We start from the raw sequence: 8,825 nt of genomic DNA, 5'->3' as shown, positions 1-8,825 counted from the left end.
TAGTCATTCTCTCACGAAGTGGCTCTGTCATACTTCCACCACATTGCTTCTGCGCTTACCCCCTTTCTCTCCTTCCGTTGCCTGCCTGGGATATTCAGGCTGTAAACTCCTCGGAGCAGGATCCTGGCACAGTGAATCTCTGTGCTTGGTTGGTCCACATAATAACGATGATTAACTGTGATGCTAGTATAGTTAGGGTAGAATTCATCTTGCTTATCTCGAGACGACTGAGCTAGTTACCCCCAGCTCATTTTATGGCCGATGACTTATTTTAGGATCAGTTAAATCACCTTTTGGTGATGCCTGTCTTCCTGCGGACTGTAAAATAAGCCTGGAGTAACGTGCACTGACATCTTATTCCTCTTGTAGCTGAATATGTGGAACTAAAAATAAGTTGTTTGTCATTTATGTGTTGATTATGTATTGGAGGCAAATGCAGGGTTAACCTATGTGCTGCATGGTCTGTGCCTTGGTTATTAATACAATTTTAATACATGTGTTATAAATCAAAGGGCTTAGGTTCTGAGAGCTCTAGGAGAGGGAGTGCAGGTGTACCGCATCCTCCTCAGTGGCACATGAGCTTGTGATAACTTACTCAATAAAAATTCTTGCATCTCTGTTGCTTAAGGACATTAACCAACACTTTATACCGTTAGATGTGCCCCATTTCCAGGACTGGCTTTAATGTACCGTTTTTTTCTTTTTCTTCATCATATCTAATTCTCTGCCTCAGTGAAGACCTCCAGCTCTTGTTTTTTGTACCATGAAGAGTGTAGTATTGTCATCTCATTAGTTGTCCTTTCTCTAGCCCACTTATGAATGCATTAAAGAGGTCAGGCCCTAACAGATTTCTGTGTTGCTCCCTGGGTGACCTCCCTGTCCACTTTCCAGAGGACCAATTTTAGTGTTATCTGTTTATTTATCATCTTTGAAACAATTATCTACCCGTTTTCCTCTTAGCTTACGACAACTTTTGAGTCTTTGGTGTTAGATTTGCTGAAAATGTACTGCAGATAAACTTTATAAACTCTGTTTTTCCACTCAGGTTGCATAATAATTCTACAAATCTAGCAGATATTTCCAATGTATTACGATTAAATATACTTTTCATCAATAGATCAAGTTTATACTGAGGAAGTTTCTTTACTATAGTTCCTATCAATCTGCTTGTTCTAAACACCAACATTCTTCATTTTTAGATTTGTGTATCACTGTGGATCATTTTAAAAATAAACCTTACATTTGCCAATTCTCACTGCCTCACAAGTGAGGCAGTTTTAGGCAGTTATGTCATAGTTAACACCTTACAGTTAATGGTTCAGCTATTTCATCCCTAGGCTCCCTCAGAAGTTTGAGTGAATACCAGCTGATCCCAGCTGCTTATTATTATTGTTCATTCTGTTGATTTGTTCTGTAATGTATTTATATGACACCTTCACTTGTGATAAACCGCCCACCACGTCCTCTTCGGCATCATGAACTTCATGGTGAAGAGCCTTTTCTGCTGAGGCGTTGTCACTCTTAGGCGGTCCTGTGTAAGTTTATTTCCTATTTTTGTGTATTTATGCTTTTCATGGAATCTTAGAATCATAGAGTCATACAGAATCCTGAGTTGGAAGGGACCCACAAAGATCACCTCCCACTGCCTGCTCACCCCCATGCTGTACCAAGAAGATTGTTAAAGTCAATTTACAGGTTTTTGCTGCGGCTGACAGCTCCATTTTCTGCAAGGTGTGACTTTGATTCCCTTCCTAGTAAACGTTTTGTTTTCAAAAACACATGCTATTGAATATTGGTAATTCTGGTTTTTAGCATGCCATCACTGTAGCAATGAAGTTATCTCCTCAACTTTTAGATAATCTTACAGGATTTGGGTTTTTTTGTTTGTTTGTTTTTTTTTTTGTTTTTGTTTTTGTTTTTTTCTACTTCACTTCAGATTTCATTATAGATACTGATTAGGTTTAGCATATAAATTTCTTATAAAACTTGCTTCTAGCTCCTACATAATTTAGGGTCACGTATAATAATTTTGATCTGTTTTGTATTGCTTATGAGGTTGTATTCATTTATGACCCTCTGCGAGAAAAAAAGCAAAATTATTTCTTGCAGTCTGATTGTGTTGGGGAGAAATAATTTGAAAACACAGTGGAAAATTAAGCATTCACTGACCATAAATAGTCCTGTACGAAGTTATCTCTGTTTAGTAGCAGTGCCTTAAGTATTGTTTCTCTCCTTCTTCATAACATAACCTTTAGAGGCTTTTGTTTTGATATGTACAACTGGAAAGCTGAATGAGAAATTTGATTTCAAAGTTCTTTTTCTGTTAAAAAAAATAATAATAATAACAATAACAAAAAAGACATTTTAGAGTACTAATATATAATTTATGTATTTAAAATCTTTTGAGATTCCCAGAGCCTCTAATGCCATTGTACTTTTAACTTTCATTTTTGCTTCATCTGCATTGAATCATCTTTTACTACTTAAAACAGAAATTGAGTTTATTGAAACATTTCAGTTCTGATTATTTTTTAATAAAGATGGAGAAGTCTAACCTAATGAAATCACTGGAATGAAATGAGAAATCTAAAAAAAAAATAAATTAATAAGCTGGAGACTTAAAGATTTTATTAAGCCGCATTTTGGTGTATGTTTCTCTGTGTGTCCTGTCCTGGATCAACAGGGTGAGAAACATGCCATGTCAGGAATGACCTCTGCATCATTATGTGGACTTTTCCTGCTCCGTTTCCAGAAGCGTGAGCGGCACACACCCCTCATTACCAGCAGTACTTGTGCGTGTGCCTCTGACCATGAGATCGTGCTTGGAGATGAGCTGCAGAGCTGAATGCAGATTTTTTTTTCTCCCCACAGTCCAGACCTATAAATACATTTTGTTGAATGCACGCACATCTGTCAGTCTACCAGGTATCTGTGAAGCATCGTAATGTACAAGCAGATTTACGATTTATGAGTTTGCAGGCTTTTTCATACTCTTGGAAATGAAATGCTTCCTGCTCCATGCAGATTATCTGATAATTCTGTGTTGCAATGTGTAGGTATATGGCTTTCTTTGCAAGTCTCCAGTCTGATGTATGAAGTTCTTTTGTTGTGACCGTTCCATTGTACGTGGATCTGCCAGGGAGCTGTACAGAGGCCCCATTTTTGTTCCCATGACCTTGTCCTTTCCAAATAGCCCGTATTGTTCCAGTGCTGCTTTCCCTTTTTCATTCCATGAGATGAAACAATTCCTAGAAGGACTTTAGCAGTGCTCCAGCTGCTGCTCATCCCAGCTTGACTCTGCTAATTGCTCTGTGCATCCCTGCTCCTATCCATATGCTTGGAATTTGGAGCCTGCACATCCGCCTCATTCAGAGGCAGCAAACTGATGTAGTGAGAGAGATGTCCTCTCCCTCTCCCTTCCTTGCCAAGCTCAAATCCCTTTCAGTCTTTTTCCTATCTCCCAGTGGCATCTCAGCTCCTAGATTTCTAGGTGTGGGAGAGAAGTGTGCTTTCTTTACCTGAGCCTGCAGTGGCAGCTCGATGCGGCTGTGATGAGCGACATAAGGAGCATCAGGATCACCACAATGTGTAGCCCTGTTGCAATTGCCCACACAGTTCTCTTGCTTTCACTCCTGTTTTGTTACAAACTTTTTAGCAGCAGACCATTCCTACCCGGGCACAAACCGTAACATCGCATGACTTCACTCAAACCAGAAGAATTTTGTGCCAAGGTTGTAACGTTGTGTCATTACTTCATTGTATCTGTGTGAAAATTTTAATTTCACGCCCTGCGGACTTCACTGTCTCTGTGCTCTCTACTCGTGTTGTTGCATAGAAGGGTAAGTCCCTGGGTCACATTCATTTTGTAGCGTTCTCCTTTTTATTTCTTCCTAGTTTTATTTTTTAAAGCAAGAGTTCTGTTTCCTTTGAGAGATCTTGCTGTAAAGTTAGCTGGAGATTTCTGCCAGAAAAATATTTGCAAGCTTACAGTGCGGATACTAACCATGTTTTTACTAAGTTTCTTAATGTGTGGATATGGATATTCCTAAATATTTACATATTTATATTATATACATTTTTATACGGGGTTGTGTACTTACACTATGATGCATTTGTACATGAATAGATTCAAGTGATTCGGTAAAGTATGTGGGGAAGGGAACAAAACCCCATATTTAAATACATCATCATGTTTCTCATGCAGACAGTTTGATTTTACTGAACTGCAAATCTTTCTGTGCAGAAGCCCTTGGTTAATGCATGGGTTAGTTTATGGGGCTTTGCAGTTGCAGGCACTAGCAGTTCAAGCTTCCTCGGTTGCACGGTGCCTGTACTGTATGGGCAAATCAGAGTCCAATCCTCAGTAGTCCATCCTTGGAATTCTCTCATACACTGTCATGAGGTTTAATATGTTTATGAAGAGAAAAACAGACCACTATAAAGTCATAGAATGGCTCCAGGGATCATCTAATCCAGCTGCTTGCTCAGAGCAGGGTCAGCTTGTGTTTCAGTTTGCACCCATTACCTCTCATCCTTTCACTGAGAAGAAGCTGGCTCTACTTTCTTTCCCTGCTAATCAAGTAGTTGTATGTATGGTAAGATCACCCTGAGTTGCCTTTGCTCCAGGCTGAGCAGTTGGAGCTCTCTCAGGCATTCTTTGCATGTCACATACTCCAATCCCTCAATTGCCTTTTTCTGAATATAAAACTTTGCTCTTTACAACTCCCTGAAAGGAAGTTGTGATGTGGTGGAGGTCGGCCTCTTCTCCCAAGTTGTGCCAGGGTAAATTCTGATTGGATATTAGGAAAAATGTCTTCTCAGAAAGAGTGGTGAGGCATTGGCACAGGCTGGCCAGGGAGCTGTGGAGTTACTGTCCCTGGAGGTGTCCGAGAGCCATGGAGATGTGGCAATGAGGGATGTGGCATAATGGCATGGTGGGGATGGGCTGATGGTTGGGCTAGAAGAACTTAGTGGTCTTTCCAACCTTGAAGATTCTATGATTCTATTCAGGTTTCTGTCCAGTTCCTTCTCTGCAAAACTGCCTCTCAGCCAGTCAGCCCTGACATGTACCAGTGCCAGGGGTTATTCCTCCCCACGTGCAGGACTTTGCATTTCCCATGGCTGAATGTTATGAGATGCTTGTTGGACTCCTTCTCCTGCCAGCTGAGGTCCCTCTCTGAATACTTTCTTGCCCTTCTCAGCCTTGCATTTATTCAGAATGATATAGAAACTTAGTATTAGTCCTGTGAGCCACTAAGCGCCCTGCCTTATTTTGTGTTGTATCAATGATGTTATGTAGTTTCTGACAGAAGCGTGGACTATCCACAGGTGTATGGTTATCGAAAAGTAATCCTGCAGAGCCTGAGATCATCTTTGCTACTTACTGCTGGGAATGAACAAACTAAAATTTCACTTCCCTGCCCATCTGTTCAGCAACCAAAAGTAGGTAATTTATCTCAGTGGGATGCCTACCACCTGTGTAAAGTTTTTTGAAAGAGGTTGTTAGCTTGTGATGACTACGGCCAAGGGACACCAGGCCTGAGTGCCTCATACTCTGTGCTTTACTGCTGGCTTTTTCTGTAGGGTGCCTTCTAACTTGGCACTTGCACAGTGTCAAGCCTATTGAGCGCCTGTGTCCCTATCAAGCTTGCAAAGATGCCACCCGCTTTGCCACGCAGCATGCACTTGTGCCAGCTGTGTGCAACTCCATGCCAGCGGTCACCCCTCTTTGACATGCTAAACCAGGCATCACCAACACACTGTGTTTTTTTTACAGCTGTTTTATCTCAGTGGCTTCTCTTGAATTATGTATCCTCATCTTTGATGTATGAAATCTCAGCTGATTTAGAGATTACCCCTGAGAGTTGAGCAGCGCACCTGGAAATGAATGGAGCATCAGATAGTTCCAGCCCTTCCAACACAGGGCAGGAGGTTTAACAGTGTAAAGCAGGAGGTTTTACAGCAGTTGGGTACTGGAATACAATTTTTATGGGAGTGTTGTCTCATCATGTATGGTCTGCACCCAAGCAATCAATACATTAGTATGCTAAGAATTCAAGCTCAGTTGCAGTGTTTGCTCACAGGAAAAATGGAATGAATGTGACCTAAGAAAGAGCTGATGCGTAAGGAGCATGTAGGTGGTTCTGTTTGGAGTAGACACCAAGAGCTTCACTCGATAAGGGACCCAAAACTGTCGTGTGCCTCTCTCTGGAAGGTGAGCAGAGCAGTGCCATTAATGCAGATCTGGCTGGGAAGTAGTTGCTGTCTGATGTGAGGCATTTAAGTACTTGATGAAGGAAAAAGAAGCTACTGAGTTTGAAACTACAAACATAATGTCAGCAAAATACAAAATCATAGGATGTGTAAAACTTAACGGCTGTACCCTATGAAGTATACTGAAGTTTCTTCAGAAGGAGTTGTGGTCACTCTGATCCCAGCAGAGGTTAGACTTTAGATGAACTGCAGGATTCTATTAATTTCTCTTATCCTAACGCAACTGTTGTAAAAGATCATGCCAGTCGCTATGCCGTTACAATTAATGAGGTTTTATCAGTTAAGAGCTCAGAACAACAAGCAGAGCTCAGGTTTGTGGTGTAGTCTGTCCAGAAGACATGCTTTTTGCAAGGCAAAAATATGTCCATTCTCTGTATTTTGACGATTACTTTACTTCAAATTTAAATTCCTCTGGATTTCTTGGCAGCTTCAGCCCATTAGCTCCTCATCACACTATCTGGTGAAGTGACCTTTTCCTCCTGGCTCTCCTGCATCCAGCTCATGACCAGAAAAGACCAAGACACTATTTTCTGAAAAACGTGCTTTTTAAAGTCAAGTTTCTGACCGTTCACTTTCTGCTCACTACTTGGTTACTTCTGTCCTTTCTTTTTTTCTCCCTGTTCCCCATCAAGGGACTGCTAACACAGGCACCCATGGATCAGGAGCCGGAAGATGTTTGCATTTACCTCTGGAGTGCAATTTGGACTGATGGGTTCTTATCAGGGTTGCCAAGTCCATCCATCCAATTATCTATTTCTGTTTTGAACACCAAAGCAACCATAAAAGTTGAAAACCACGTTATATTTTTGGAATCTGAAATTTCAGACAATGCATTTATGAATTATTTATGGGAAATGTGTTTTCAGTAATGTGCGGCATAAAATGGAATGAATGCGTATCCATACTTGCCCTGAACTGTGCAAAGTGCATGCTAATAAACAGAATGATAACCTACCATCACTTTTGCCCTGTAAGATTTACAGTGCAAGCACTTTTTTGTGTGGTTTAATTCAAGTCAGTTTGTCAACTTAAAGCTCTAGTGTTTTGTTTTAAAGTACAACTTGGTGAGTGATTTCCTATTACTTAAAGAAATCTAACTGCTTTTTTTCCCCCCTATTTCAACCAGAGTTAGTGTCTGTAAATTTTTCTAGTCATGCTGGCATAAAGCCACGCTAAGTTATGCTTTAATTCACAATTAGAAGGCAGTGGCAACTGTGCAGAGCATCAAACCTCTCATTTAAAATGGCCATTATACAAGATCATGATTCTTCAGAATAATTAAGATATTGAAGAATAATTAAGATATCTGTAGATTTTCAGTCATTTAGAAGTGCCTGGCTTATTTAATTTTTTCAGACCTCCCTGAAACAGTTTTTTTCTGTAATGACAGCAATACAGGACTCTATATTATCACAACTTGGTGTTTACTGGTATCTGAATTGTCTAATGGTAACTTGTTTTCACTGATACAGCTGACAGGGCAGAGATAATTAAGAAACAAAAGAATCTGAGTGCTGGATTTTGCTATTAAACGCTCCATGCCACAGCAGAAGAAATTAAGCTGACAAGCAGGAGGCGAAGTATAATACAGATCTACAGGAAGAGTTGGTGTTTAGGTACAGCAATTGACTGTGTATAAAATATTTCACCAAGATAGAAGGAAAAAAGAAAAGAAAAAGGTAAAATAAATAATTTCCAAGCATTCACTGAGGCATCTCATTTCCAAGGTGTCAGATAGAGGTTTTGCAGTACCTATTCATCCTTACACAACAAATTGCAGCAGACAGGGAAGTAGCCCGGACCCAGTGAGCAAGTGGCAAAACTTCCATTGGTTTCCATAGGGTCACGATTCCACCCCAATATATACTTAAAACTAGCACAGCCCTGATTTTGCTCCTCTGCTCAATGAGGTTTTAAATCTTGCACAGCTAGTAGCAGTTCTTGCCACGATGCTTAGAAAGTCAATGAAAACTCACAGTTCAGTAACTAAATGACAAAGTAAGAAACTTTGGAATCATAAAATGGTTATAAATGCTTGACCTAAAACTCTGCAGATCTTCCAGTGACTGTACAATTGAAGCAAAAAGTTGATTTATTATCTGGCAAGCTGGGAATTTGGACTGAGCTTGTGAAGAAAGGCAGATAGCCAATCCATGTAAATGATTATGGACTTTGTAAGCAGATTTTTTTTTTTTTTCTTTCCCCCTGCGCCATGCCCCTTAAAATTATTTTTTTGTTAAGTTATTTAGTACCTACAAAGTACCTGCAAAGTTCTAGCCTCCGTATGGGGGCATTTTCCATGCTATTCTGTCCTCACTTTGCTGAAAGCACAGTAGGAAAAAGAGATGAAACATGAAAAAGAAATCAAAACCAAGGAGCAAGACCTGGAATGGTAGAGTAGAGGTGCAGAATTTCATTGTACCATACATATGCAAACCCTTTGTCAGGGGCTTTAGCACATTATAAAAGAAAAGCACAATTTTAAAGATGATTCATTGAATTAGAGCTTGCTTTGAGGGGAAAAATGCTTGGGGCCAAACTTGTAAGAGCAA

The 8,825-nt window shown here is 40.2% G+C and overlaps 1 protein-coding gene across 6 annotated transcripts in view; it reads left to right on the top strand.

The window, feature by feature from the left end:
• Positions 1-8,825, top strand: part of KIAA1328 (KIAA1328 ortholog) — a 177,017-nt gene that overhangs the window by 158,493 nt on the left and 9,699 nt on the right. The window lies entirely within an intron of this gene.

This window comes from Meleagris gallopavo, chromosome Z (assembly GCF_000146605.3).
Source record: "Meleagris gallopavo isolate NT-WF06-2002-E0010 breed Aviagen turkey brand Nicholas breeding stock chromosome Z, Turkey_5.1, whole genome shotgun sequence".
In the NCBI taxonomy this organism is placed as follows: domain Eukaryota; kingdom Metazoa; phylum Chordata; class Aves; order Galliformes; family Phasianidae; genus Meleagris; species Meleagris gallopavo.
Note: the sequence above shows the minus strand (reverse complement) of the source record. Positions and strands in the feature narration are given on the sequence as shown.